This window comes from Callithrix jacchus, chromosome 21, assembly GCF_049354715.1.
Source record: "Callithrix jacchus isolate 240 chromosome 21, calJac240_pri, whole genome shotgun sequence".
NCBI classification, from domain to species: domain Eukaryota; kingdom Metazoa; phylum Chordata; class Mammalia; order Primates; family Cebidae; genus Callithrix; species Callithrix jacchus.
In genome coordinates, this window is record NC_133522.1 from 21,999,613 (window position 1) to 22,025,900 (window position 26,288).

General features: G+C 36.1%; 2 protein-coding genes across 10 annotated transcripts in view; both read right to left on the reverse strand.

The window, feature by feature from the left end:
* The window catches only part of SAMSN1 (SAM domain, SH3 domain and nuclear localization signals 1), a 555,105-nt gene that overhangs the window by 474,376 nt on the left and 54,441 nt on the right, over positions 1-26,288 (reverse strand). The window lies entirely within an intron of this gene.
* NRIP1 (nuclear receptor interacting protein 1) overlaps positions 1-26,288 on the reverse strand; it is a 113,136-nt gene that overhangs the window by 32,407 nt on the left and 54,441 nt on the right. Inside the window, exon 1 of one of the 8 annotated variants that reach the window (XM_035283202.3) lies at positions 17,274-17,471. The exons of the other annotated variants lie outside the window; for them this stretch is intronic. The gene's annotated coding sequence lies outside the window, so the exon portion shown is untranslated. Of the gene's footprint in view, positions 1-17,273; positions 17,472-26,288 lie in introns of those variants that run through there. 8 annotated transcript variants of the gene reach the window in all.

Genomic DNA, 26,288 nt, shown 5'->3' on the forward strand with positions numbered 1-26,288 from the left:
TCAAAGTTATTCTTGGAATGATCTTTTTAATTTGAATCTGCATTTGTCAAAGAGCTTCAAGTATGAATGTCCAATGAGTTTGGCTTAATAAAAACAGTATCTTATCATAAAGTGACGAATTAGAAAATGTAAAAGTAGTGAAAAATCCCTTTTAAAGAATTTAAATCTGAAAACCTAAAACCCAATTCAACAAAACCCACCATTACCCAAGTAGGTCTTAAATACTGATACCAGATAACTCCATATATCATTGCCATAGCTTTCGATTTCTTACCATATTAGCATGTTGCCATTAGTAGAAATATAAAATCATGAAAAATTATTCCTTCAAACTCTTTCAAAGAGCTTCAGGTCCACTCTTGACTTGTGGCATAATATTAAACCTTAATAACATTTCTCAGGTCTGAGAAAACTAAAAAGTCATATGGGTTCAGAAAAGCGCTCACTTTGTTGTGAATGGGTAAGATTTAGAAACCCAGTTCTAAAATACATAGTAAGAAACTTTTATTTAGGCATTTGTTTAGGTATTTGTTTTAAATATATTATATATCAATTCAAAATTTCATTGTCTATAATTAGAAAGTGGCAGATTTTTGGCATATATTTTATTCATTTGTAGTAATGACTCTTTTTAAAAAACTAAACTTATATCCTCTCTCTCATAATACTAGATACACAAATTTAAAGAAATTGTAGCCAATTGCAAGAGCAGCTAATTTTTATGAGGTGAAATCTATTTTCCTCTAATAATTTTGCCACTGGCTATTGTTTTCATAATAGTATGGCATGTAAAGTAATTCTCCACACATGACAGCATCATAATTTAAAGGTCTGGAGGCAGCTGAAAAGTCATCTGCCTAACTAATCATCCTATCTGATGCTTAATCCCCTTACAACTCATTTGCTAACCAATTTGTTATCTAGTTTCTTTCTGAAAACCTCTAGTGACCATGAACTGTCTTCCAAGGTGGTCTTTTGGAGTCAGATGGCTCTGGGTTCAACTTCTTCTGGCTCTTCCATTTACCAACTGTTTGATCTTGGGAAAGTTGACTATTCTTGAAAGTTTTATCATTATTAAAGGTGCAAAATCATTAATACCTATTTCATAAACCCCTGTGCTGAATAAATGTAGTCATGCTCACATAGCCTAGACACAGAGCAGTTGCTCAGGAAGAGCACTTGCATAACTGCAACAGTATGAAATTCTGCCTTGCACTGAGCTATAATCTGTTGGGTTTTAGTCTGATTTTTGTTTTTTTGGGGGCCACAGAAATCAAGGCTAATCCATCAGTTATCTTTCAAACATTAGAAAACAGCTGCCATGTTCTACTGACCAGGTCTATCACCTTGTTAAGGTCAAGATAAGATAGTTAAAACCCATTGTTGACAGGGGCTTAGCAAAGGGCAAACAGGAAGACAAATGTTCCTGGGGCCAGTCTGTGGTGGGTGCTGCAGAGATGCAATTCTTTACAAATTCTTGACTGGCCAAAGCAGTGTGTAAAACCTCCTGGGAGCTCCTGTCACTGACTGTTTATTCCTACAAAGCATACTGTACATTTTAAAAGGTGCTTTAAGCCATACATATCCTTGCCCAACTGAAATACCAGAATAGAGTTTTCTTAGATTCTCCTTATGGGGTTGGTTAACACATTATTTATCCTCATTCACATGCTACCAAAAAGAACACTAAAGCTCAGAAGGACTAAGTGGCTGGTTAATTATCCAGTAAGTGTCTGATCCAAAACCACGTCAAGGTCTTCTGGAACACAGCCTTTCCTATCATAATCAATTGCCGCAGACTGTAACGAATGTGGATTTGAAAACTTTTGGTAAAGCAAATATTTATGCAACCCTCTGAGAATTCTGGATTACTTTTCCTATTCTAAAATCTTTTCTCTGCAAGTGTTAGTCTCTTGTTTTTATTAGGAAGGCCACAAAGCACTGTGGTTAAAAGAACAGTTCCTGGATTCCTGACTCTGCTATCTAGCAGTGAGTCACTTTGGTCGATTTACCTAACTGCTCCAAGGCTCAGGTTTTTAGCTGTAAAAGAGGAAGAATAATAGTATCTACCTAATAAAACCATTGTATTAAATGAAAGGTTTATGTAAACATTTAGTATAATAACTCACAGTTTCTAAGCACTCAATGAATGTTGTTTTATTATTCACAGACAAAGCCTCACCCTATATATATATATGTGTCTATATATCTCTCTCTATATATTTATATATAAATCTATCTATATATTAATATACATTAAATATCTATAATATATATAGATATCTTATATATTATATATGTTAATATACATTAAATTATTATAGATATATAGATAGATTATAGATATATAGATAGCTATATATGTTATAGATATTTAATGTATATTAATATAAATATATAAATATATATCTATATATATATGGTGAGACTAGTAAGTCAAAAATTTGTTTTTGAGGAAGTTCTCTGGGCTGAGGCTTTGTCTATGAATAATAAAACAACATTCATTGAGTGCTTAGAAACTGTGAGTTATTATACTATTTACATATACCTTTTATTTAATACAATGGTTTCATTAGGTAAATACTATTATTCTTTATCTTTTACAGCTAAAAACCTGAGCCTTAGAGCCTACAGATCTATCTGCATATAAATATATAAAGATATATTTATATCTTTATATATTTATATGCATATAGATATAGATAGATAATCTCCTGAAAAACTGAAAAAAGAGAAAGCATTTGGATTTCTAATATAATTTAATAATCTAGGTAATTAATTCTTGCCTATAATATCTTCCTTCCCTAAATCTTTTTCTTAAAGAACCTGTTCCCAGTCCACAAACCTCAGGAGAATGGATCAACACTGGGAACCTAACTAAAATGGACCAATCATTTCCTCTCTTGAAACCTGGAATTCAGAGGGAGACAGATAACTTCCTTTAGGAGTGGCCTTCATGAGGCCACATTTCTGATCAGTGCCTGGAGGAGTCAGTATTCTGAGAGAAAAGACTGGAGTAGGCACACAGAAGCAGAGATGAGGAAGGCAAAACGAAGAGAGGGACGGGACAGCAGGGAGGTGCTGAATGAATGGCTTTCCAGGTTCAGGAGGGGCAGAGTACTCCTACCACCGGGCTCAGGAAGAGTTTGCTGCGTGCCTCTAGCAAGTCCCCCTGTACCTGAGCTGTGTTGAGGGGCTTCTGTTCCATGTAATCACACCACCCCTAAGATACTGCAGTGACATTGTGTAAGACAATCTGCACATTTTAATCCATGGTCCTGAAGAACTCTGCAAACACTCTTTTTTCTCACTTTTCCTATGGTACCTTCACCTCACGTATGGTCAAACATGTGGCCAACATGTGGCTCTAATTTTCAAATGGGGAAAGCTAATGGCACAAAGAGGTAAATAAGATGTCTAAGGTCATACTTATAGTTTGTAGGGGCAAAGCAAACAACAGAATTTCATATTTCTTATTCCCAGGGGCCTGCACTAACCCATAAACTAACTGCCTCCCTTGATGAAACTGAAGTATGCCAATTAACCAAACTGTGTAGGAAACGTTGACCAAAACAGGGGTTAATTGGACATCGGTTGTTTTAATTCCATAATCAGCTCTTTCCCTGAGCTACCCTGGGAGTGAATAACATATCTTTTGCAGGAATGGGAAGGAGGCCAGCACAGGCCATCTGGCTGAACATATCCTTTCCTCAAGTTATCCCTGCAGCTGTGTGAAACTTACTGATGTTGAAGAACTTTACAGTTTAATTTGTTTTATCATGTTCCCTCTATTCTACTGAAATTAAAAGTAGACACATCTTTATGTTCATATTAGCCAAGAAGTTTCCCTGACTCCAAAGTTATGGAATATACATGAACATATATAGTCTATTTATGTGTGTAGGTGAAAAGGAGGAGAGCCTGAAATTTGTGGATGTCAGGAAAGATGTTTCATATTAAAAAAGAACAACTCACTTAGATAAGGGCCACTAAAAAAGAAACAAAAACTCTTCACATAAAAACGAAACTAAAATACTGGTCATAGTAATCAAGAAAAAAAAAACATGAAAGAAAATATGTAATTTCCTTGCCCATTTTCCCCACTTCTCCTACTTTGTAAATTCGTAAATATGACATTAAATCTAGACTACTAGGCCAGGCACAGTGGCTCAAGCCTGTAATCCCAGCACTTTGGGAGGCCAAGGCGGGTGGATCACAAGGTCAAGAGATCGAGACCATCCTGGTCAACATGGTGAAACCTCATCTCTACTAAAAATACAAAAAATTAGCTGGGCATGGTGGTGCACGCCTGTAATCCCAGCTACTCAGGAGGCTGAGGCAGGAGAATTGCTTGAATCCAGAAGGCAGAGGTTGCAGTGAGCCGAGATCGCGCCATTGCACTCCAGCCTGGGTAACAAGAGCGAAACTCGGTCTCAAAATAAAAATAAATAAATAAATAAATCTAGACTATTAAGTTGAAGAGTATTTCCTAATACTCTAGAATCACGTGTGCATTCATCAAGTGGTTTAAGTCATGATTCTAGGGCCACTAGCCTAAAAGCTGGTCCAGATGATAAACATGTATTTTTTCCCCTCTCAATAATTCTCTCTTCCTGCCTCCCTCCACTCCTCCTCTTATATGGTTTACTTTCTTCTTTGTTCCATCTTTTAATTCTTAAATCTGAATAGATTTCTATCTGTCTTACTTATGAACATTGCTAGCATTCAGATAATGACATAAGGCCATCACATTCCTTATGCTGGGAACTGTGTACTGGGGAGGGATGGGGTAGATTACGTTTTTTTTTTGAGATGAAGTTTTGCTCTTGTTACCCAGGCTGGAGTGCAATGGCGCAATCTCGGCTCACTGCAACCTCTGCCTCCTGGGTTCAGGCAATTCTCCTGCCTCAGCCTCCCGAGTAGCCGGGATTACCATACCCAGCTAATTTTTTGTATTTTTTAGTAGAGACGGGGTTTCACCATGTTGACCGGGATGGTCTTGATCTCTTGACCTCGTGATCCACCCGCCTCGGCCTCCCAAAGTGCTGGGATTACAGGCTTGAGCCACTACGCCCGGCCCGGTAGATTACTTTTAAGCAACGCAAATACTAATGCCCAACTTCGAGTCAGACTAGGGTTGTCTAAACCCTAGAGGAGGGGCCTTGAGCAGGTTGAAGTGCCTTAAGTATGGATGAGAATAAATGAATGTCAAAAAGGCAGTGTAGAGGGCATGTCTTTACCTAATACATGATCTAGGTACTATGACTATTAATTAGAAGAAGGTAAGAGCCAGAGGGCAACAGTAAGAAACAGCCAAGAGAAAATGAAATCTTAAAAGGGATGCTGGTGTTCAAGCTATATGTGTGAACAGACATGGAAAATGAATTCCTAAAGTGAAACTCTAACGCAAAGACTGGGTAGATGGTTATGTTGCAGTTGGCCAGCAAACAAAGAGCAGATGGTTCTTCCTCAGAGGGCTAGATGGCAAAATATTAGATAAGGGGACCTTGATACAGCTAACTTCTATCATTTCTAGCACAATATGCCCCTATTTATAATAATAAATGGATACAGCATCTAATAATAAGCAGCCATCACACTGCCTGCAAAGTTCATTAGTGAAGCTGAGTGGGAAGAAGGGTTACCCTAGGTCAGGTAAGGCCAGTTGTACCTCAGAGCTCTACGTGCTTCTCTTGTTTCATTTGCTGCTGTCAACTATTAGGTTTCCACATGTCTCTAATTCTTCTTAAATAAACTCTGATGGCTCCTGGTCCTAGATTACAGCCCTGGCCCAAAATGTCTTGACAACAATTGCCTAAAGGAAGGAGTCAGAAACAACAATAATTCCACGGTGTGACGGCCAAGAAAAAGAGGCAAAGATTCCACTGCTGTAGTTCCAACTAATTCTCACTCAATCTCTTTGCGTATATCCTGTAATGTGCCTCTTGTTATTAACAGGACCTGGACTCTGAGGGACTACTCTCAATTTGTCCATGCAAACCAACTTTTGGAACTCTGGGGCTATAAGATAATTAAGAAAGAAAAATTTTTCTATGTATTATTTTCTCTTTGTGCCTCACTCTATTCATTTAAAAACTGAAGGCTCAACAAGATCCTCTTTGAGATTCTGCTGCATTTTCCTGGGCTTTAGTTATTTTCCTCCTCATTTTAAAGGCCTTTTTGAGAACATTCATAATTCAGCTAAACACGACTCTTCCTTTCTTCCTCTGCTCTATCTTATAGGCTGACGCTCCTTTCAGGCAGAAGCATGCATTTCCACTCTCAACAGAATAAGATGTCTTATTTCACCTCCCCTATTGCCCACAAAAAGAAAGACTTGTAAGTGTAACTTCAGAATTTCTGCCATTGAGCTTTAAATATTATCATGGCCATAAAAAGGAAATAAAGTTATTTACATAAATGATACCAAATTTTCAAAAAGTAAATAGAATAAAATAATGTTCTCTTCTATAGAAAGGAAGAAATAAAAGGAAACAAGGTAACTGTTCCATTCATTTTCCCCACAATATTATTAACACTCAGGTATATGAAAAAGACTTGTCAAAAGACTTTTTAATATTAAACTGGAAGACGACTAAAAATATTGTCTATTTACATCTGAGAGGCCAAGAAACCTAATCCAGAATTTAAAAGGTACTTTTCCTGTAAGCTTTTTTCTTTTTCCTGTTTCTCTGACTTAATGTTTTCTCCTCTGTTCTAAACATTGTACACAGCCTAAAGAAACTCAATCTTGTTTTGTTTTGTATGCTTTGAGACAGGTCTCACTCTGCTGCCCAGGCTGGAGAGCAGCAGTGTGACCATGACTCCCTGCAGCTTGAAACCTGGGCCCAGCAATCCTCCCACTTCAGCCTCTGGAGTAGATGGGACTACTGTCGTGTGCCAACATGCTTGGCTAATTTTACATTTTTTATTTTTTTTTATTTTTGTAGAAACGGGGTCTTGAAATGTTGCCCAGGTTGGTCTTTAATTCTGGGCTCAAGTGATTCCCCCACCAGTCCTCCCAAAGTGCTGGGATTATAGGTGCATGCCACCAACACCAGCATAGTCTACATTTGAAATAAACCACAGAAGGATATCACTTAAACAATGTAACTTACCTTCAGTCTGAGTGAGTTTTGTGGTTTATAACATATTGATGAAAACAGTGAAGTGTCTATGTTCTATTTACATAAAAGAATGCTATTCAAGCTTTTAAAATAAAAAACTCAAACTATTCCCTCAGCCCCCAAAAAGTCTAACTATAAAGATGAGTTTGCTACAAAATAGTTAGTAAAACTGATTTACCAAGTAAGACATCCTCCCTCTCACTGCCCCTCGAAATAGGTATATGTAAGAATACTCTAGGAAGTGACACAAGTGGAAGAAAAAATATTCTTTCAATATGCTAAAAACATCTACAGTGTACTTAAAAAGTCCCTACATTTGGCAATACATTTCTTCCAAATATGTTATTCAATAACATCAACATTATGAAGTAGAAGTGGCTGTCCCGTATGTTCAGGAAAAAAGGGTTAAGTGGAATACTAGCAAAATGAAAGAACAAAATGGTAAAATTAAGACATACACATACATACATTAAAATCTAAATATTAGAACAGCCAAATAAAAATTTACCTTGCATCTCTACTTTTAACTATATAATAAAAAATGGTCATTGGATAGCTGATACTTGTCAAATCTCAGCAAAATTATGAATGAGAAGGGATAAAAATGGTTAAACCTTAAAATATTTGTGAATATTCTTTTTTTTTTTTTTTTTTTTTTGAGACGGAGTTTCGCTCTTGTTACCCAGGCTGGAGTGCAATGGTGCCATCTCAGCTCACCACAACCTCCGCCTCCTGGGTTCAGGCAATTCTCCTGCCTCAGCCTCCTGAGTAGCTGGGATTGCAGGCATGCACCACCATGCCCAGCTAATTTTTTGTATTTTTAGTAGAGACGGGGTTTCACCATGTTGACCAGGATGGTCTCGATCTCTTGACCTTGTGATCCACCCGCCTTGGCCTCCCAAAGTGCTGGGATTACAGGCTTGAGCCACCGCACCTGGCCCATGAATATGCTTTAGATATCGAGAAAAGGTTGTTCAGAAAGGAACTTCTACAATTGCAAAGGGAAATCCTTATATTTTGCATGGCTATGTAGTTATACATTTGTGCTATCAGTAATGAGTCTGGAGATAAAAGATGTTCACAAATAACCAACTAAAATTGACACTAGTAATGACAAAAAAAAAATCCAGGGCTCAGAAGCTTTCTATACTTGACTTCATAAACTATTTTTACTGTATTGGTTACTCAGAGGACTAAACACGACTCCAATACACAAGTTGTGAACCTCAACAATTTAAATGTAAGAGTCAGATTTTCCACAGTTCACTTCTGAGAGATCTTCATTTATACAAAAATCTCTTCCATATTCATTTCTAAAAGACACCATGAGCCTTAAACAGTAAGAGTGGGGCTCATGCATTTGCTAAGTAACCCGGAGTTAAATGTGTCTGAGCCTCAGTTTAATATGTACAACATTGTATTTAATGGAGCAGTTGTGAAGATTAAAAATGACAACATCAGCCTGGGCAACACAGCAAGACCCCATCTCTACATAAATAAAAATAAAAAAATTAGCTGGGCATGGTGGTGTACACCTCTGGTCCCAGCTTCTTGGGAGGCTAAAGCAGAAGGATTGCTTGATTCCAGGAAGTTGAGGCTGCAGTGAGACAATATCATGCCATTATACCCCAGATTGGGAAAGAGAGCAAGATCCTATCTCAAAAAAAAAAAAAAAAAAAAGACAATGTATATACAACATCCAATCCAACACAGGCTGTCCTCAAGAAATGCTAATTCAGCTTTTTTCTTCTTTGGATAACTTGTATCTGTAGTAGATATGATCATGATTTATATAATTATTTTAATAGAATCTTATATTAATTAGGCAAAATCTATCCTTTCAAAAATCAAGCACTATAGTGGAAACTTAAGTAGGTAGTAGTAGTTTGAAAATGTTTTGATACTCAAGTATCTTAAACAATTTTCTGCATAATACCACATACTAAGTATCTGGCATTTCTAATTCCTGACAGATTCTGACATCTACAGTTGGATCATGTATTTATACATTTTATGACTTGGTACTTTCAATCATATGACACTGCTTAGTCACAATAAGTCTATTGATTCCTCCTCTATCCTATTGTTTATAAAATTAGCCATTAAAGGCGAATTCCAAGATTCCGTTTTTTTTTTGAGGGGGCAGGGAGTCTTGCTCTATCGCCCAGGCCAGAGTGCAGTGGCATGATCTCAACTCACTGCAACCTCCACCTCCTGAGTTCAAGTGATTCTCCTGCCCTAGCCTCTCAAGTAGCTGGGATTGCAGGCATGCACCACCATACCTGGCTAATTTTTGTATTTTCAGTAGAGACAGGGTTTCACCATGTTGGTCAGGCTGGTCTCGAATGCCTGACCTCAAGTGATCTGGCTGCCTCAGCCTCCCAGAGTGCTGGGATTACAAGCAAATCACAAGATCTTTTTTCTATACAGAGAGATTTCTTGAGCACTATCTAATTTTTTTTCTTATTTTCCTTTAACTAGAGGAAATAAAACTATTAGCTTACTGAAAAGGATCAACCTTCTGAGTGATACGACATAGATCAACTTTAATTTCACTAAAATCATAATTTTTAAAAAATAGATATTTTCATTGGAATTTCAAATGAACTTTGCTTCTTACAGTGAAAAACACTGCTGTCAACTGTAAATGATATACGACAGGGATTCTGTGAAGGTATTTTGTTTCAAATATACTTAAAAGTGGACAGCACACTGAAGCTAAGAATACCAGCCTTAAAGTCAGGTGAATGGGCTTTGAATCTTAGGTTTAGTCAACAACATTTCTGAGATTTTGGGGATAATATTACATATTTAACAAGGTTGTAAAAAAATTAAAGCACTTAACATTGTGTCTGCTGTCCTCTAAGTACTCACAACTGAATGTATTCTATAGCGAACACATTTTATTTTTCCCTCTAAAGTAAAAACAAAAACCTATAAACTATACTCACCTGCCTTGTATTTTAAAAATCAGTGCTATACAAAAAATCCAAAACCTTTTACCATCACTGAGTAGTATAAGTAACAATAAAAGCCAAAGAGTAATAATTATTCTAATTTCATATACATTTAATGATGGTATTACAAATATAGCTTCTGATCCAAATAAAATAAATGGAAAATGTAACTCACGTTCATGCAGACAGATACCCACATTCATACTACATAAAAGAAGTAAATAGATAAGCAGAAATCAGGAGACATATGTCAAAGATCTGAGTTTTAGCCTAGAGACAGTCATTTGCTACCAGTATTAACCCTGGCAGCTTGCATTTAATTACTTTAAGTCTCAGCTTATTCGTTTACAAAAGAGGGAGAAGGAGTCCTACCTCAGAGAATAGCTGAGAGGATTAGAGGCTGGACTGTATTAGGAGGTTCCTTAAATTTGGGATCCAAGGCCTTCTGAGAAATGTACATAGGGGCCTATGGGATCTGAGATTGTCAGTAGCTTCCAATAAATCACCAATTACTTGAACTCCCAAATATTATGAAATGTAGGTTTGTCAAAACACTTCAAAATCTTTAAAGCTGTAAGTGATTTTAGAGTAATGTTAAACTTCCACAGATTACAGTGTTCTGGGAGGATGAGAGATTTAATTTTGTAAGAATTTTAATATTTCATAAATTTGGAAGGAAAAGAATTTTTATATATGTAAAACTAAACCACTGCCTGTATCTATAGCCTAGGAAATTCTGTCAAGTCTGAGAAACTCAATGGTGATTAAAGAAACTATTTTTAACATAAATTTGTCTGACAACTGTTGTGATAACTGTTAAGCTGTGTGTGTGTGTGTGTGTGTGTGTGTGTGTGTGTTACTGTACTCACTTCCTAACTGGCCCTCCTCCAACACATTTTCCAAACTGCAGCCAATGCTCTTTGTAAAAGGTAAATCTCTTTGCTAAAAACTCATAATAGTTTTCTATTTCATTTACTAATAAAGTATAAATTCCTTAATATGGTTTATAAGATTGCATCAACTGGCTCCAGTACATCAGGGAAACCTTATCTCACATCATTTTCCAGCCAGGTGATGTCCAACAGAAATGTAATGGGAGCCATCAATGTAATTTTACATTTTCTAGTAGCCATACTTTTTTGAAGTTGAAAAAAGGTAAAATTAATTTGAATATATTTTATTTAACTCAATATACCATGGTATCAATATGAAATCACTTTAAAATTCTTAAGACACTTCACATTCCTTTTGTAGTACTAAGTTCTTCTTCCAAGTTAGTGTGTATTTTACACTTACAGACTACCACCATTCAGAAAAGCCATATGTGGCTTGTGGCTTACAGCTTCTTCACTGGACAGCACAGCTTTAGCTACACAGACTTCCTTGGATAATGGAATACTAACAGTGCTCTCTGGTCTCTGGGGCTTCTGTGCGTGTGGTTCTATCTCATGAGAAAGTTCTTTCTGGCTTTCTTATGGCTGGCTCCTTTGCCTCCTTCCCCAAACACAGCTTAAATATCACGCACTAAGATAAGTCTTTCCCAATGACTTGAGGCAAACAGTCTCCCCATGTATTCCCTAGCAGAGCACCTAGGAAATCACAGTGGACTTAGAACTTCTCTCATTCTGTCATGTTTTTTGCTTGCTCTTCTTGCTTTTAAAATATTTGTTTATCTCCTGTCTTCCACCACTAGAATATAACCATTGTTCCATGAGAGCAAGAACCACTTTTATTCTGTTCACTATGGGCATGTCTGAGATACTGAATTTTTGCTAAATGTAATAAATGCATGTCATTACTCTTAGTTGCTCTCTGACCACTTCCACTATATTCAGACACTGGGAGCATAATATACAAGCAAGAAAAAAGTAAATATATATATATAATTATTTAAATTATAAACCAAATAAACATGCTTATAAGATATAACCGTTTGAAAAATCTTTCTTATTTTCAAGTAAAATGCTTTTATAAAGGTCAAAAATTACAAGTACTATCCAATGAAAAAGCAAAACTTTACTTAAATCAAATCATAAGGCATTCTGAGTATTTCTCCTTGTCCTGCCTTCCTGAGAAAAGTATTGTGTTAATTGCTATTTGCACCTATAAAGTCAGATCACCTTTGTCTCCTAAAGATCTACAAAAAAATCTTTAATTGCCAAAAAATTTTTATGATTAAAATAAGATAAAAGCCAGGAAACTATGAGTGATATTTAAAGAAAGATAAAAGGTTAAGATTTAAACAAATTAAATTTTACCTTATCTGCTCTTGACTCTCATTTTCCAAATCATATATGATAATTCTAAACTGAAATTCATGACTCCTTCGGACATTTTACACTTTTAGGTGGAAAGGTGATCACTGACAATTACGTACAATTTTTGATACATATTTTAATAAAGTCAGTACAAATAGAAATCGCTTAACTGATCATGACAAAGAATATCTACTTTGGGAGAGAGAAAAATATGACTAAAGTTATAGTCCATTATCTAGGTTAAAATCTGAGAATAAAATAATAGGTAAAAAATAGAAATAAATGGTTGGATACAGATTCCATATTAAGGCTACCTAGTCAAGTCATCTGTTATTAGCAGCAGGATAAAAAAAAATACATCAGTAGAGGACATGGCCATCTTACACACAGACATGCAAAAACCCACAAAAATAATCATTATATATGTTATTTACAATATCCTTGAATTTATACACACACACACACACACACACACACACACACACATATATAAATTGTATATATTCCAGGTATTATACATTTGTCTTCTCATTTAATCCTCATAACCTAAAGAGGAAGATACTACAATAATCCCCATTTTGCAGATGAGGAAACTGTGGTGTAAAGAGGTGAAATAATTTGCTTGCAAACTTTGCCCAACTGCTGAACTAAAGAACCAGGCCTGGAGATCTGTTTTCCAGTAATCAGATGGAAAGGGTTAGAAACAGAGTGGCCACCATTCCTATGACTTGTAAGCTTATAAACTTAATTTTGAGCATGAGACAGCCACGTCCCCAAACCATACTGCTACCATCTAGTAGTTTCTCCAGTATCTTTGTGTTTGGTCAATTAGGCTTTCTGACCATGTCTCTAGCTCCCTGTTCATTTCTCACTGAAAATAAAACCAAGTCATGAATCTCAGCCCATGTGGATGAAGGCCGGACCCACCTATAGCTAAGTCTGTCAGCACTTTGATCTAGGCATGTGATTTTTGGATGGACCTTCTCAGTCTTTATCTTGAATATTCATCTGACAGGTACTGCTGGGACCCATCTGCAAACCTCAGCTCCACCCTCAGGAGTCTAATCTCACCATGAATAATCTGATTAGAATATTTCTTGAATTGTGGTAAGTCAGCATTTAATTATCACTGAAGGAGGCAAGCATTGCCCCTTGGTGGTCCCCGCATGACAAGAGTCTCAACTGGCTGCCTTTCTCTGCAAAGCCATGACTACCCTATTAAAGAAAATACTGCCACAGATTATCAAATATCAAGAGACTATATAATGTATTTGTGACTCTGCTACAGTTGACCTGTGAACAACACTGGCTTGAACTGTGTAGGTCCATTTATAAGCAGATTTTCTCCCACCTCTGCCAATCCTGAGACAGCAAGACAAACTCCTTAGCCTACTTAACGTGAAGATGATGAGGATGAAATCTTTATTATTTCCACTTAGTGATGAGCAAATATATTTTCTCTTTCTTATGATTTTCTTTGTAACATTTTCTTTCCTCTAGCTAACTTTATTATAAGAATACAGCATATAATACACATAACATACAAAATACATGTTGATCAACTGTTTTAATGTTATCAGTGAGGCTTCTGGTCAATAGCAGCTATTAGTTAAGTTTTGAGGAAGTCAAAAGTCATATGCAAATTTTTTAACTGTGCGGGGGCTGGCACTCCTAATCCCCACATTGTTTAAGGGTCACCTGTATTCACAAACTTACTCCAGTATGGACTCTCAGAAAGAGAGAGAGGCGGGTTCTTGCTCTGTTGTCCAAGCTGGAGTGCAGTGATTCAATCACAGCTCGCCACAACCTAGATTTCTTGGGCTCAAGCAATCTTCCTGCCTCAACCTCCAAAGTAGCTGGTGAATTTTTTAATTTTTAGTAGAGATATGGTCTTACTATGCTGCCCAGACTGATCTTGAACTCCTTGGCTCAAGTAATCCTCCTACCTTGGCCTCCCAATCTGCTGGGATTACAGGAGTGAGCCACTGTGCCTGGCCACTGTAATTTTAAGTAAAAATTTTTACTCAATTTTTAATATGTTTCTTTATAATACTAAATATGTTGTTACCCATTCTTTGCATAAAAGTCTACTGAGTCTACATCCATAGTGAGCAATTTGCGTGTGTGTGTGTGTGTGTGTGTGTGTGTATGTGTGTGTGTGTTTGCTTTGATTTATGTTCTGTTTGGTTATAAACTTTACTGTGGCTACAGGTATAAAATTTGGCTAATATAAACATAATTGTTATTTCAGAAGAATAAATCTAAATAAAGAACTGATACAATGTTAAAAAAAATAACTTTTTTAAAAGCCGGATGATTTGTGTTTTAGCCCTGGCTCAGGTCCTAAGCAGGTTTATAACAGTGGATAAGTAGGAACTTGCCTAAAGCCCAGTGTTCTCATCAGTTAAATGAACTCTTTATACTAATTCCCAAGGTTCCTACTACTCAAGAACTCCAGTCCAAACCTAGCTAACACTGGATACCCAATAATACTGCATGCTCATTTACTGAGCTTAGGGAAGTGTTACCCCCATAAAGTGGTTCTCATGAATGTCTTCCATTTCATGGCTTAAATTAATAATAACAACATGTCAGATGTTTGTTTTCTCTGTACTTCAATGTACTTAGATATATCCGACTAAAATTAACAGGTAATTTTCTAGGATTTTTAAAATAATTTGTTGATATTGGTTAATAAGCATAACACACCAAAACTGACATGATGAAACTCTAAGAATTAGATTTCACAGCTTAACAAAATTCAGCAACACAGTAGATCAGCATAATGAGGGAAAAGAATAGAGGCACTTTGAGGTGAAGAAGAACTCTAAGCACACATTTGGAAGAAGTACACTTTAAGACTCAGTCACTTGAAGTACTCTGACTGGGAAACAATTCCATAAACACAATTCAGAGGCTGGTTCTAAAACACTGAATTCCTGTTCCTTCAATACCTAGAATACTTTCAGAAGAGCAACTGATGTAAAAATTCACTACCATGAGCACTGCACAAACTGAAACCATAAATAGCCAAGAGAGAAGAAAGGAATGTATCGGGGTGGGTGGAAAGTGAGGGTGATTGAGTATTCCTTATTCATGTGTTCAACAAATATTTATTAAGCAGATGTTATGTGCCAGGTACAGTGGTAAGCATTGTGGATACTTTGGTAAACAAAATATAGTCCTTTCCTGTTAAAACAATCTTACACTCCACCTAAATCAATAAATAAGAAAGAAAAAAGAAGGAAAATACCAATTTTTTCTACTTGGTATCCTCTTTTAACTTCTCCATCTTACTTGGCTAAGTATTAACCATATGTATATCATCTATTTCTTTCGAGAAAGTGAAAGATTCTAAAATCTTCAAAATTTGTAATTACACAATTAAAAACTATAAGTAAAAAGTTTAAGAACATGTTTTATTCTGAAAAATGAAATATTTGAATTTTTAGTTCTATACTTTAGTTTTTACATTTTCTGACGTTTTTTTCAATAAGAGAAAAACCCAGAAAACTGGGTGTATAAAAATACAGTATAAATAATTTTGATGACTATATCCAATTGAAAATAAATTTAATAGTCTTAATTTTGTGAGGAAGTTGAAAAGTTCTTTGAAAACATCCCCTTTATAGATAATATGACCTCAAATAGTTCATTTTAATCAATGTTTTATGCCAGAGAGTGACATATTTATTATTGACAGGTACTTAAAAATGCTTCTTCACTTGCTCATTTTCTATAAAACTATCTGCAAGCCAGTCTAGACCAAAGTCTACAGCCTCTGATTATACAAATCTGTATCGGACTATCTTCAGGACATATAATTACTATACACAGAACAGCTATTCACACATTTAAATGGAAGTGAAATGTAATCTAAAAAATGTAAAGCTATACACTCATTTCAAGAATACAAGAGTAAACAATAGAAAACAACTTTCATTTCATCAGTGTATTAGTATGAGACATTTTGCTTCCTCTCTCTCGTAAATCAAGTGTTCTGACTGTAATCGAAGGACCAGGATGGGAACAGAGGAGGGAAAAGGGCACCTGCAGTTCACATGTGGCAAGAGGCTTGGACAAGAGAAATTCCTTTTCTCCCCTCACAGTACAGATGTATACACAAGTTAAAAAGTGCAGCTATGACCACATGTCAAGAATGCCTAAAAATGCCCAGGGGTCTAACTCCAATCACAGATATTTCAATCACTTTATAAAATGTTAAAGCATTTACTCCTTTCATACTAAGTAATTCCAAATATCCCAAATAGTACACAAGTCTCTACTGAATAACATTCACAGAATTAAAAGAAAAAACTATAAGAAACATGCGTATCCTTTTCTACAACATAATCAAATGGTACAGTGTTTATGCAAATCAAACTAGCAAAAGTATAAAGTAAATAACACATTTCTTAATTTCCTTAATATAGTTTAAAGTGGTATAGTGGCCCCCTCTTTTCTTTTTTTAATGAAAATCTCTTTCCTATCCTCTGGACCATGTTATGTAGGACCTATAAAAATATAATGTACTGAAGCATAATTTAAAATAATTTTCTAAACTATGTCCATAACCACCTCCATGACTGCTCCCATCTGATGGTTAAAATCTTACAGTATTAACTTGAATTTCATCTCCACCTGACATGTTTCAAGCAGGGAAGCAGATTAGTGCCTAAGAACACTTTATAAGGGTTTCATTATCAATCAGGTTTTGTTCCCAGTGACACTTGCAGCAAAATTATCTTATTCGAATGAACTCTCTTGGACTGAAGTAAACAAAGCTGCAGCCCATTGCTCTCACACACTCTCCATTCATTTATTTCCTTTTTCTTTACTTAGACTTATAGCACGTGCCATAGAAAGAGTGCATGTTAAATATTCCTGGAGTGTCACAATATGTAATACAATAAAACAGATTACAGCCCTACCTTTCTTTCACAGCAGTGGTGCCAAGCACAGGTACACCGGAGCAATCAATTTGTTCTGCAGACAGTAAGGCTTTCATAGAATACTAATGTAAAATCTTTTTTCTTTCTCCTTTGCCTTGACTCCCCAATGCCCGGGTCCCGACCAATACAAGGAGGAGGGCGGTATGTCTTCTGCTGAGATAACCACAACTACTAATCAAGTATACGTGTACAAGGGCACAGGATTAAACCTCCACCAAGCTTGAGTCAGGGTTTGAGAGCAGCTAAACAGATGCACAGCATGGTCCAAATTAAACACACACACACACATACACGAGCGTGCATACACACGTGCCATGAAAATACAGATGTGTCTACTTCGGTGAACTAATTCATCACACTTTACCACGCCTCATTTTTTTTATCTCAGGGGCATAAAATTACCTCCTGTTGAACTGAGGGCTTAGATCCAAACAGTGCCTAACAATTGTTTTTCCAGAAATGAGAATCATGATCAGTCCTCTTTGTATTCAACTGTTTACCATTTTTAAAACTAGGCATTTTTCTTAATTGTACTATTTTTTACATGAACTTATCATTTCAGGTATTAACATAGGGTTAATAAGACTCAGCATGGATTCTTAAGAGTTTACACTTTAAAATATATTTTAATAGTTCCAGCCTACTTTCTCAAGAAAAGCATATGCATTGCCAGTAATAAGACATCCAAAAGATTTTCATGTATCTTGAAGTTTTTACATTATGAATAATCCCAAGCTATTTGAAAAATATTTTCAAGTCTCAAAAATTATTTAAAAAGCAACTTTAACACTTTATAATTATGGAATCACACAGTGGTATAGTTGATCTTATAAATCTAGAGTTCTGGTGTTCTTTTCAATTAGACATTTTCACTTGGCTTATTTTTCTTTTATTAAAAATATGAAAAGGTATGTCAATCATTGAGTAGCGGAATGACAGAAGTTGTTAAATATTTTTTAACAACATATATTGCTACGTTTTAATTTGCCTGCTTTAATTTTCAAATAACTATTGAAAAGTATTGATAGTTAAGAGGCTGCAAACCAAGCAATAATTAAGAACAAAATACTCTAAATAACTAAAGAAACGTATTAGGAGGCATCCTAAGCCAATTCTATTTTCATGTATATAGTTGCTTTAACACTGCTAAGATACATGTGTCTCATTTTGTGCTTTTTTGGTTTCTTAAAAAAAAATTCAGTAGGAACAATTAAGAAATACTAGGGACTCAATGAAGTATTGTAATAATGTTTATTCGATACTGATGCATTTGTCCTTGACACACTGACCATGTCATCAGGCTACTGTCATGTGATATCATGTCATTTCTCCACCTGGCTCATAACCTTGTCCTCTAAATGACCTAAAGCTTCCCTCAAGTAGCAGGAGGCCCCTCCCCGCTGTCTCAGCAAGGTCGAATGGGTCAGCGTGTCCTCATCTATAATCCACTACCATTTGTCAGCAGGGAGGCTGGAGGAGGCAGGCTTGCTACAAGGGGAGAATGCCCAATTAGGCAGCTGTCACACAAAGCATAGGCTGCAAAATTATCCCCTGTCAAAAGAAAGAGCAGCTGCGGGTGCCAATTACAGCAACCTTTCAACCCTTTAGGTACTGGAAACTACACAGAAGTAAATGAAGAACAATTAGTGATAACAAATCGATGAATTAGGACAGTAAATTAGAAATTACTAGCAGGTGAGCTTGGGTCATACATGACATTTAGGGCATACCAGACTCCAGGCAAGGGCAGGACACAATGAATCACACTAACCATTCCTCACATACAGATTCCCCACCTAATATTTTTTTTTTGCAAACTTGAAATCTTTAAAATACCTATACCTAAAAATATGTATCTTAATATCTACACTCTTTCATTTCATGGACCCCAAAAATTGTTTCTCAAGGAGAAAAATCCTTTAAACTAGTAAGTCTCGTTCATTCTAACTTGTTCTTACACTGTCCATCATGTTATCCTTTTAAGTGTGGCCCACAAAATCCAAAATATCAGTTTAAATAATCACACTTAAAATACTATCCATCTTTTAAAGTATTTGTCCTGATTCTACTTCAGTCAAAAAGCAACTGAGTATAAATTCTGAGAAAACGGTTTTGCTAATATGATAAAGTTGAAGGTAACTTTCTCTACACAGTGTCATTTTGTGGATAAAAAAATAACTGCCATGTGTGCTTCTATACATAGTATACATAAAGAAAATATCAAGCACAAAATTACTGTCTTAGATTGTTCTGCTCCACTCCTGCAGAGGTGATATGTATTAAGTCTCAAGCACAGAAAGCCAGTGCACTTGGACTTTGTCCAACTAATTTATTTGGTAGTTAACATTCGCAGGCAGCGAAGGAGGAACAGGGGGAAACGAGCCTCGCAAAGGGGAGCAGGTCCATGTGGCTACTTGAGTGTTCATGGACATGGTTTCATTGTGCCTTAAAATGTCATGTACGTTTAGAAACAACTTTCTTTAAAGTCCGTTTTTAACTAAAATTACTTTTTGAATGATTATGTGCTGTTATATCTAAGAGGCAGGGGTAAACTGTTCAACTAGACTTCTAAATCACAAATGGATAAAAGTGAGGAAGAGAGAAGGTGAGGCAATAAAGCAGCATTTTACTCACCCACCTCCAATACATTATAAATAAATCACAGTTGCCAGGGGGAAAAGTGTGTAATTCTTAGTTCCTAAGTCAAGCCATTTGATAGTCTTTCCAGGAGATAGATGTCATGGGGAGAAAACTTCTCCATTAAAAGTTTATCCGAGAATCTAATTTATAAATTGCATTTCATCCTTTTAACACTGGGCATTTATAATCTCTCTTAAGTTTAGAATGCAACTCTCTAAAGTCAGACACGAGGAATTCAAAGCAATGACAAGAAGTAGATAGGAATGAAGGAGTTAATGCCTTTAGAATTCAGCTTCCATCATACATGGGTGACTATCTCTTTAAATAATTTAAATCCTCTCCATCAACTACAAAGCTGTTTTGAAGCCATTTAGCTTTGTTCTTTACATGTGTTCTAATTAAGAAATGACCTTGTCATCACACACACCAGAAATCCGGGATTATTTCCTACAGCAAAAATTCACAGAGCCCCCCAAAAAAGAAAAAGGGGGGTAAAAAAGACTTCTTCCTCAGTTCCTCACTAAAGGAAGTTGTTGGTTGGCTGAACGCTGAAGCAGTTTCACCGCATAATTTTTGTTGTTGTTGAATGTCACAGGGCGGGTTAGTGTGACCTTGAGCTGCATCAGCAGCACAGCAAGGGTCGAGATGCCTGCAGGCGCCCTTGTACTGGATTTGCAAGACAAAAACCTTCAAACTGGCTGAAGGACATCTTAAATCTCTTCAAAGGTTTTCCGAACTAATCTGGGCTGCTCTTAGCAGGATCTGTGCCAGTGTGAGAAGCAAAATTAAAAACAAGGTCTTTGACAGGATGTTGTCTCTTCTTAACCCTTCCCAAGCAGAATAGAACAAACCACCAGCATTCTGGAGAGAGGGTTTACCTAGAAGCATTCTTTCATAACAAATTATGTAAGCAGGCAAACACAAAGAGTGTGGCAGCTATTAGTTCTCAAAAGTAAACAACCCTTCCATTGTGCTTATTAAAGAATTCAGGTCCAATTCTTTCTTGACTATATTTCAGGGTAGTGAATGTAAAACTTAAAGCTCTGTTTGTATCTTTTAGATTTGTAGCACAGTGACAGGTTAAGGGTAAAAAACATTTCCATCAACATTTATCTCTAGAATTTTCGTTTTAAAAAATATATGGTTTTAGTTGGTTAAGTCACAAACTCATGCATAATGCATATAGAGTACTAAAATTACAGGTAAGGAAAATTACATCACAGCATGTTTACCAAATTTCTTATTCCCAACATGATGAATACATTCTTAAGATGGAAAAAAATATCATTCGAATAGTGAAAATGACACAAGTAAGACAAGGTAAAGTAATCTCAGTCTTGTTATAAAAAAATCAGCACGACATTTTATGTTTTAGCATCAACAGTGCAATGGCCAAAAGAGAAAGTGCTAATGCCAGTAGAGGGTGTTTGATTCCCTGGCAATGCTCTCCAAATTTAATTTAGTAGTTAGAGTCGACAAGTTTTTAAATCATTACTCTAGAACAACAAAAGAAAAAAGATGAATAAAACAGCCCTGGCTCTCAAGAAATAAATAATTCGGTGGAACAAACAGCTGTAATGCTTAAAATGCCATATATCCTAAAATCAGTGTGTGTCCATCTGTAACATGCTGATTTGTCATCATCAGATATAAGGTATGTCATGATTAGTTCTTAAAGAGTATTTAGTGTAAGTACAGAATTTAATAAGGTCTAAGAGGTTGAAAATTATTACCTTAAAAAAAAACCAGACTAAATAAATTCAAGATAACTTGGGTAACAACCACACTTTCACTCACTTAGATTCAGATATGCCTTCCTAAGCAGGATGGAAAAAGGACAGAGTAATAATACCTAGTGAGCAGGTAACACACGAGGGTGCACAGTGTCGCTGATTTTCTTCCTTAGTCTCTGTGCCAAAGGAGAGAGAGAGTATATACTGTTCTAAATGCAATGACTGAAATATGTAAAAAGTGTTCTAGGAACACAGATAGGATGTAAGTAGGTTTTTAGTTCATATGTGCATGTGCAGGTGGTGGTCAGTGATGGTTAAAAAATGAGTAAGGGCTATCCAAGCAGAGGATAATGGCAGCCATTCTAGGGTCCAGAAATAGCACTCAAAGTCAAGGAAGAGCTGAGTGTGTCACAGGAAGCATGGTAGTCCAATGGAACTGGAGATTAGGCTGGAAATGCAACTGGGACCAAGGACTTTGAATCAAGGCCATGCCAAGAAGCTGGTCTTTATCTGGTGGGTTTCCTTACACACAGTGGTATAACGAAAAGCACATTAAAAAACAAAAACAGAATCTATGGAGTTATTGATAGCTTGGAGGGGAGAAGAAATTGTAGATCAGTTAGTGCATGGCCATGGTCAAAATAAGGCAGAGGCAGGAGAGTTGAAGAAAAAGACAGCTCTGAAAACCATGAAGGCTGCTTTGAATATTTAGAAAGCAATTTGTTTAACATAAAGAGTGCTATAAGATACGGTGTTATTTCATAAGCAACTTTATTAAATCAAAGATAAAAATGATAAAAAATAATTACTGTATCTCAAGCCTAGGTTTGATAAACACTGTGCTAAAAAATGATTTCAACAAAGTTTCATGAAAGTAGTAATTCTTATCAAGGTGCTTCAAAGAGTCAGTATCAGATCCTGTTTGAAATCTGAATTTTGTACATTTCAACTATCAATCTTCATTAAGTATTAGGTAAGGGTTTTGCTTACTAAGACAGCAACATGTACCTTTTCAGATAGTGTGAGAGTGTATTTCCCTTGGCTATAAGGGAGAGATGTCTGACTTAAATTATAATGTAGTTCTTAGAGCTAAGAGTTTTATCCAACACAAATGAGAAAAAAAATAACTCAGTAAACATTTATTGACTGCCGACTATGTTTAGGACACAGAATTAAAAAATAAAAACTAGCCCAACATTCTATTAGCTTCATGTTTTTGGATGATCATTCATAATGATATCAAGTCCCCAAATTCCAGCTTGCATGACATCATCACATGATAAAAAGGCTATGAGTAAAAAGAATATGAAGCTGTCAGTAAATCAAGTGTCGGAACTAGCAACCATCTTGCTATTCCCAGCCAGCTGAAAGGTACACAACGCATTCCCAGAAACCACCAGGAAGACCCAGTACCAATGTGATTTGAAGAGAGTCGTCAAATACTCTAGAGACTGGCTGTCCCGCTAAGACCTCAGAAAGAATTTAGCAGAGTATCAGCCAAGGTAAGAGGGTAGGGAATAAAACAGAACAGGAGTCATTAAGGCCAAGTAAATATCTGCCAGAGAGCAGACTGTACTCTCAGAAAAGGAGCGCCAGCATCAGGGATCAGGTTGAGGCAAGTGGAGGGGAAGGTCACGCAAAGGAGAGAAGGAAAAACTTGAGGGGAAGCCTAATCAGTCCTGCAAAATAAGACGTCAACTTCATTTTGTGAAATTATTTTTTAAATGACAAAACCTCTGAAATTTCTGGAGGTAGGAGAATCACCATAGGAGAAGTATTTGAAGGTCCACAAATCATAAAAAGGACAAGAACTTGAAAGCCAGGGTTACTGACAGGGCACAACTATGAATGACCTTACTGAGTATCCACAAATAAAATGACTTCTCCTTGAGTAAGCATCTCTGTCTTACAGCTGCCAAGTCAACACTGGCAATAAGTTCCAGCACATTCTAGGTCTAGACATTAATAGAAAAGTGGGTAATATGATATGTCAGGCAGTTATTAAAAAAAACTTATTAATCTACAAACACAAAAGCTAGGTCAATATTATTGGAATAAAAATATAGACGATTCTGTTTGCAATTAGACAAGTTAATTTCCATAATATGGCAGTTCTCAAAGGGTGGTCCAAGGATGCCAGGGCTCCCCATGACCCATTCAGGAGGCACATGAGGTAAAGACTACTTTCATAATACTAAATGTTATCTGGTTTTTGGTATCATTACTTCAAAAGTGTACAGTGGAGTTGTCCAGACGCTACATACATGGAATGCATCCTTGTGTAACTCTTGTTTTAAACTTTTTCTCAGTTTAAATTTCTAATATGATAAATATTAGTTGATATGAATCTCATAAAGAAAAGCTCTCTTGGGTCCTCGATAATTTAAAAATATAAAGGGGTCCTGAAAGCAAAAAGTTTGTGAACTGTTGCTAGTAATAGTTAAAAAGTGCAACGTTGGTTTTCTTCAAACACAATGTCTACTTTCTAATTTCAAGAATTTCCACTACAGTTATGGCAGATAAATATGGTTCTCTGTGCAGAATGTCCCTAAGACCTAGATGGGGAAAGAAAAGAAAGATCTTTCTAAAGCAATGAGTAGACTAAGGAGGATATGAAAAATCTCCCATCTCTGCAGTCACTATTACTCTGAATTTACCACACAAGAAGTAACAAATCGACAAATATTTATAAAAAAGCTGCTATGTTGTTAAGAGCTGAAGTTACAAGGAACACTAAGTGTGGGCTCACAATCTCATCAGGAAAAACAATAAACATCATAGTGAGATACTACTTAAGAGAAGGCATGGACAAAGTGGAGAAAGCACTGAAAGACACAATTTTGGGGAGAAGACTGGGTAGTACGGCAGGAAACACTGTACTGAGTACTTAGTGAAGGTGTTCTACAGAGGTGGCATATGAACTGACTCCAGGGACAATCGAGGCTTCCCCAACTGGAAAAGAAGCTTCAGTCTTCTTTAGAAAGTGGGAGGATCATCGGTCTAGTCCAGGAAGCACAGTGGCACAGAATATGTTTCAGAAACTTTAATCACCTCCAAGAACAAAAACTGCCGGAAATGACAAACTGTTATAAAACATGACAAAATAATTTGATGGCATAAAACTATATAAAAGTTCTATAAAAGTTCTAGATAATTAAATTCAATGATGAAAGATGTGGACTTAGATTTTGTAGTCTTTTAAAAAACTTCTAATCTGTCACAGAAGCTTTTTAAAAAGATAATAAAAGTGAGTTACTAAAAAATAAAATCAAAACACACAAACAAGTTATTGTCTTTATTGCAGACATTTTGAGAAGCACTAGCTTGAAGGACAGGCCGCAAGATGGCAGGCGGGGAGAAGTGGCAATAGCATGAGACAAAGCTTCAAGCTAGAAGCTTACATAGAGTGTGCTATAAACAATTTTTTTAAATAAAAAAAAGCAAAAAGGAAGCAAATGAGGTTTGGAAATTACTCATATACCTCTAATCCAGAATGGAGAAATTCTAGTTATCTAAATAAAATACATAAGCTCTGAAGTTAGAATCGGACAATTTTCAGAGATGCAAACCGCAGGCCACATTGTTGAAGGGCAAATGTAGCAGAGAATCAAGGAGACTATCAGGTTCACATCAGTTAGTTACAGTGAAAAAAGACCAGGGTCTGTGTAAGAAAAGAAAGTGTATTGACAGTTTGATCAACACTTTTAAAATTATGTTGACTATTTCATTTGAAACCTTTCATGGAAGAGGAAAAAAACCTAAGTTGATATGGGAAGCTTAGAATATAGAAATTTTATAAAATTGAAGTTGATATGGAGGCTTAGTATATAGGGACTTTATAAAATCTGAGTTGATATGGGGGATTAGTCTAGTAGGGATCCTCCTCCCCAAACGACATAAGTTATATCAATTAAGATATTAAGTAAAACACTTAAAGAAAAGTCAATTCTTTAAAGATAACCAATTCCAAAAAGATGTTAATTATATTAATATTTCCCATAGTAACAGTAAGTTAGGATTAAAAAAGGTCTATTACTTTTCTATGTTCATTATGCTATCACAATTGCTACATTATTTTTGATCAGACAAGTAACACAAGTAAGCTGGAGTTTTCGGAAGAGCTGGTAGTTGTGAGAGACTCGGACAAGGATGTTAGAAAAGAGGCTTGCCAGCACAAGAGCTCCACATGAGAAACGTTAAGACTCTGAACTAACATGGTTGGCTGTGAGGAAGGAAATTAAGAGTGGATGAAAGCAATGCTGGAAACTAACAATGATTCACTTGAGCCAAGCATACAGATTTTCTTACCGACATTATCCACTAGGCCAGGAAAACTCTAGTGAGAAATCCAAACTGATTTACGGCAATTAATTACAACTAAGACAACTTACCTAGATTATAAATTGATCTTGGTTTTACCAGTTTCATGTTCCTACTAAAAACCTAACATGAAAGTTTAAACACATTTTACAAAGAGTTATTTCTTAAACAAAAAACTATGACTTTGAGGAGTGTTTTACAAAGTTGGTAAGGCATTCCATGTATATAGTTCACCTACTTTATCAATCTGGTAACCCAACCCATCAGTACTGGCCTTTAAAAAAAAAAATTATATAGATAC